Here is a 6,223-nt window from a genome sequence, read left to right on the forward strand (position 1 = left end):
CACCCCCACGACGGCCGCGGCCACCGCCCCCTGCGGGGGTAGGAAGCCTCCGAGAGGCGGAAGTGAGGGAGGGCGGAGGCTGACGGCAGCGCCGGGGCGATACCCGGGCGGATCCGTCCTGCGGGGCTGCGGCAGACTGCAGCCTTGGCCTCTAGCCCCGGCGGCCTCCTGCGCTTCACTTTGCTGAAGCGCGGTGCCAAGCATACATCCCATCTCTTGACTCCGACTCTACCCCGCGGCGGGGTGTCGGCGGGCCGGGGCCGCCTCCCTGCGCCGTCACACCCAGCACCGCAGAGCCGCGCTGATGGGGAGACGACCAGCGCGACACCCCGCCCCGGCCCAGGACAGGGGTCTCCCCAAGTGGGTTCCTCCCTGTCCCCGCCTGACTCTCCTCCTCCATTTGCGGCTCGGCTCGTAGGATGAACTTCGCATTCCCTGACTAATCGCTAACTACTCGTATTCCTCTTTCTGCTTCTGCTTTACACACCAGGGCGCAGGGCTGTCACGCACGACACGTTCTTGCCAAGTGGCGCGGGGACAGGCCACAGTGTAGGGTCGCTCTCCCGGGTGCTGGACAGGAATTGAATTCAAGAGACGGCAGCGAGAAAGCTCCCGCCCCGACCCCGCAGCTGCTCTGCGGTTTCCCCAGCGGACAGAGGGCGCGGGGAAGTAGGGACAGCTGGTCCGGAGGTGCCTCGGCACCCACGGCGCCACGTGGTGGGCGCGGGCCAAGTAAGTGTTAAGACAAGGCTTGGACAGCTCGGGGACTAGCAGCGTTAAAATTTACCCATCGCGGCTTAAGCGCGTTTCTTCTATCTAGTTTTCAAGACAAACGAGAAACCAATTAACCTGGGATTGGTGGAAGCTGTATTAGATCACGCCACCGCCTCCCGGGCTGGCTAAATAAGTCTATCCTTCCGTAAAGACTGCGGAAATAGGTGCTCTAAACAGCTAGGTTAAGGGACCACAGAGCTGTAGCGCGATATCCCGTTTAGGTTTTGAAATGCTTCCCACTTCTATTTCCTACTTGGGAGGCGTCTCTCGCTGTGGAAAGTTCTGCAGCCTTCTCACAGCACAGTCAGCAGTGGTAGCATCTTCTCCAGCCCAGCAATTAAATAACAGTGTAGCAGTGTAGAAAAACACCAAAGGACCACGGCAGTTGTCTTTAATGCAAACCCTAAATTTACAGATGAGGTGCAGAGAGGATGAACACCTTGCCAACTAATGACTGGACTTTTCTGGTGCAGGTTAATGCGTGTTCCGTGGCCCCAGGTGCTGAAGTTGAGGCTTTCTTCCTACAGGTTCTGAAGCGTCCTCATCAGGAGGGAAATGAGGAAAATGCCTGCATAATTTAGTTACCTAAACGTACCACACCATGTTCCCATATAGATTTTTAGAAGTTCAACCATTAAAAAGCATTATTAATCAGTTTCTATTTTTAATACTGGTCTTGGGTTAAATAATTCCCCTCTAGCTGTAATCTCACATTAGCACACTTAAATAGCACTTTGGTCCAAAACTAGTTAGGAGAGTGAAAGAAATTAGAAGGCTTCATTAACACAAACTAAAGATAAAACTTGTATAGACGATATCTGGCTGAAAATAAATTTGAAAGCCCTTCCATTATGCAAATCAACCTTCAATGAGATATCATTTTCCAACTGATTCTCGAAATTCAAAAATTATGTTGATACACTCTGCAAGAATGTGGGGAACTAAGAAAGTCCAATCTTTTTTTTGTGACAGTGTAGATTGGTACAGCTTATTTGAAGTGAAATTTTTTAAGTACTATTAAAAATTGTAAATGCTTATACCTTGACTAAGCAATTATACTTCTAATAATTTTCCCATTTAAAGATTTACATGTGTGCACAAAAACATGTGTACAATGATCTTACTTATAGAAACTAAATTTCTATCACCCATAATGTACATCCATACCATGGAATAGTATGCAGCAGTTAAAGTGAATGTACTGATGCGAAAGGATTTCTAAAATAAAGTGATTTAAAAAAAAAGTACAAAACCATATGGATTCTGTATATTGCCACTGGCAAAAAAAAAAAAAAAAAGATAGGCATATATGCTTATATAGGCAAATAAGTCTCTGAAATAGAGCACCAAAAATGGCAACAGTATTGTGGAGAAGTAAAGGAAGGAAGGAATCCAGTGTGGAAGATACTTTTCACTTACATTGTATAGTATTGTTTGCACTTTATAATGTTATACTTCCAGAAACTGTTTAATGTAATTTAATCCATAAATTTTTTAAAGCAAAAAGAAGAGGAATGTTGGTAAGAAGATAGCAAACATGAAAACCATTCTAAACCATCGCTCTCCCACCCGCTTTCCTAGTCATTTTTACCCCCCACCTCCCCTTGGCGGCCATGCTTTGGATCATCTCATCCATTTCTCTCAACATCCATACATTCCAGCCTTCCAGTTATCAAATATATACCAAAATCCTTCCCAGTTCCTCAACTTAAAATCCTATGGGTTTTTTTTTTTTTTAATCCTTTTCTCTCTGTCCCCCTGAACCTCTGGTCAGCCTTCAAATACTCTTGTTTTTTCTCAGATCCTGTCCTTTCTCATCCTCACAACTAATTCCTCTACTCACGCTGAACCTCCTCTCCCCATGTCTAGATTACAATAACAGCCTCCCAATTAGGTATTTATGAATGACTTTCCATATGTGTAAGTTGCTGTCCTTATAACTCATTTGTACAGGGGCAGAATAAGCTATGATCTTGGACTACAAGCAACTTTGCATAGGAGTATAACAGAGGGAATGTATGTGCATGTGAATATATTTGAATGTACGTTAGGGGATAGGGAGGTAAACTTGCAATAATACGAAATGAGTCTACTATAGTTTGGAGGGCCTGGAATATCATGATTCTTTTCTGTAGACGTTGGAAAGGTTTTAAAGACTTGTAAGTTGGAATGACATGAAAGATGTGTATTGTTCTGGTTTTTAAATCATTATTCTGTCCATTTGCATTATACATGCTATCCCTTGGTGCCTACTGTACCTTAATTTGGAGTATGATAGCACTTCCTTTTTCCAATAATTTCTTTTAAAATATATGTTAAAAATCAACACAAGGAAATCTATTCCATGCCTATTACCCCCCAAGTCCATATAAATTACTCTTTATGTATTTGTTAACTTTATGTACACATTTACTCATTAGTATATCTCCCACTTGTTGATATTACTTAATTGCTCTTCTCTCTCAGAGTCATGAGGTAGCTACTTCATGAAGTCCAAAAGGTCAAGGAAAGATGTCATCACTTTTCTCCTACTTTACCTGCCAACCAACCACCACTCCACACACACATACACACCCTTTAGGTAAGGTAAAACAGAGGCTCAATAATTGTTTATTATCTTACATTTAAAATATAAACCTGTTACCCTTTAGGCTATACTCTACTCACTAAACTGACCTGGTTTCTCCATATTGATTCCTAATACCTAACAAGAGATTAAACTCCTGGTGCATATTTCAGTCGGTGGTGTGAGGCATCACTGGCTCTTAATCTGTTTTGTCTGATATCAAACAACCAGGGTCCCATTCTGTTAATATGTCTGAACAAGAAGTAACAACAAAGAAATATGGCCACAAACTCCTAAACTTTGCCCCCTACTGGAAACTCCTGGTCATTTAACAACCTGAGTACGAAATTAAGAGAGCCCTGGACTTAGAGGAAACAAGGAAGATGATAAATGAAGTAAATCACAGGGTTTCACAATGACTGGCACACATACTGTCTATGCTGATGGGTATCAGGAAGTTACAATAGGGACAGTAAATGGCATTTATCAATTATTGACCCAAGACTCGGGCATACCATGCTCACCTGTCATAAAGTGTTTCTATGGGAACCACCTCAGGGGAGGCAGTCCATCAAGCCAAGCAGTTCAGATTCCCATTGCCTAGCCAAATCCTTCTCATCTTTCAAGCAGCAGATCTAGAGCCTCCTTCCTCATTAGTCTAGTTTTCATTGATTAGCTCCTCTTACTCTGAACTCCTTTGGTACTTAAGAGTCTTATCACTCGGTTTAACACAATTACACACACTCATCTCATATGCTAATGTTTGATGTTTTGTAAGTCTTATCTTCCCACCCACTTATGCTTTTGTTTCTTTCAAGATAAAATCCAGTCGGCATTTACCCACTAAATGGTAGTACCAGACCGACAATTTGAAATTTGATGAGAGGAACAGAGTGCTGCTCCAGCAGGAGTGTAATGGCTGCATGACTGGTGGACAAAGCGGTCACTTGACCACCTCGAGGTGAACAATACTAGTAATATTTAGAGGTTGTTAGCAGGTTACCTTTGATCACCTTATTATTCCTCCACTTAGGGTTGCTGAGTTTAGCAAATAAAAACACAGGGCATACAACCTGTTAAATTTAATTTTTGGATACATAAAGAATTTTTTTAGTATAAATATGTCCCAGACATTGAATGGGATATACTTATACTAATATATATATTTGTTGTTTAAATGATGTTCTACCTCCTATATTTTATCTGGCAACTCTTCCTCCACTTACTAATGATCACAGTTTGGATATAAGATGTCTCAAGACCTAACCCTGTTGTCATAGTGGCTATATGTAACAGCTTTCATTTATTGAGGGCCTACTATGTGCCAATAACAGAATCAGGAACTTTGCCTGAACTATCCATTTAAGCCTTGAAATAACCCCGTGAAATAGATATAATTCCCTCAGAGGGAACATGTAACAACCATAACCCCTACCTACCTCCACCCACAGGTTAAATAATACCCTCGAGGTCACGTGAGAAGATACCAAAGAGCCAAGATTTAAACCTGGGTCTCACTTCAGCATCCCTATTACACTGCCCACAGGTAAGTATAAAACATGAAATTTACAATTTCATAAAAAATATGATTTAAACATTTTTTTTAGTGTGGGGGATACTTTTTTCAAATTATCTTTTGAAAAATGTAGTGAAAACATCAGAGGAAAATTATAATGACATTTATGAATAGCTATTTTCAAATGATAATGCTGAAGTCTAAATCTTCTGTTTGCCTTCCCTACCTTCCACAACACACACATTTTACCCAATCCTAATGTATGAAAAAAAACATTTTTTAAAAGACTACTTTGCAGTGGACACAATCTTAGTATTATCACCCAGTTTAGATTTCAGTTGTGTGAGCAACTATCTGTAGAGCCTTCTGAAACAGATCCTTTGGTGATATTTTGGTTTTGGTCTCAGGAGATGTTTAAGATTTTGTATTAGTCTAGATATGAGGGTTTTTAATCCTAATTCTTTCAGAGTATAAGTATCTTCCTGTCTTGAAATAAATTTTATGTTTATAAAAGTTCTTGAATTTTTTGTGCCTAAAAGATGTTAAAAGTAATAATTCACCAAGTAATGGAATCACTGCCTGTTTCTCTATTCAATGCAAGCATTCCAAAGCCTCTTTTATTTTGCTCAAACTGTTGTACTCTTTGGAAGAGCCCGAACAGTAACTACTGAACGATAAGTACTTTCTGGCCATTTATACATAAATATAACTATGTTAAATATCCTAAATATAAAAGGTATACTAAATTTAAATTCTGCTATGTTCCTTGTCATCCAATTTTCATTATATGATTCCAGAAGAGTGTCTGATGGTGTGAAGGGAAGAGGTGTAGGAAGATGATAAAAAAATAATGAGGCAAATCTTTCTAGAGACTAAAACAGTTTCCAGATATCAACCACAGATTTCAAAGTTCTCTTTTAGTCCAAAGAGACAAGTTACAAAAGAACAAAAAGCAGCTTCCAGAAATCATACGAATTTCTCTGATAGTGAAATATGAGGAAATCCATTTACATTCATTTTTAAACCTCTCGAGAGTTACCATAGGTATTATCCATACTTAGAGAGTGTCGTTTGATGAGCAGAAAGACTGCATTGGTAGAGATCACTGTGTACTTTAAATATTAAAGTAATCATCACAACAGAGTAAAATAACCTGATCAAGTTTGCCATGTGGGTTTTAGGTTACCCTAAGATGAAAGGCTCCCCTCCCACATTCAGACAACACACAATAAACTAATTTAATTTAAAATAGACACACAGCAAACTGCTGCCACTGGGGAAGGCAGTGGATTGGAAGTGGGAGTGAAGTTGAACCTTTTACTTTGTAAAACTTTCCCAAAAGGATGACTGTTTTGCAAAAGCATGTA

The sequence above is a fragment of the Pteropus alecto genome, unplaced genomic scaffold, assembly GCF_000325575.1.
Source record: "Pteropus alecto unplaced genomic scaffold, ASM32557v1 scaffold20, whole genome shotgun sequence".
In the NCBI taxonomy this organism is placed as follows: domain Eukaryota; kingdom Metazoa; phylum Chordata; class Mammalia; order Chiroptera; family Pteropodidae; genus Pteropus; species Pteropus alecto.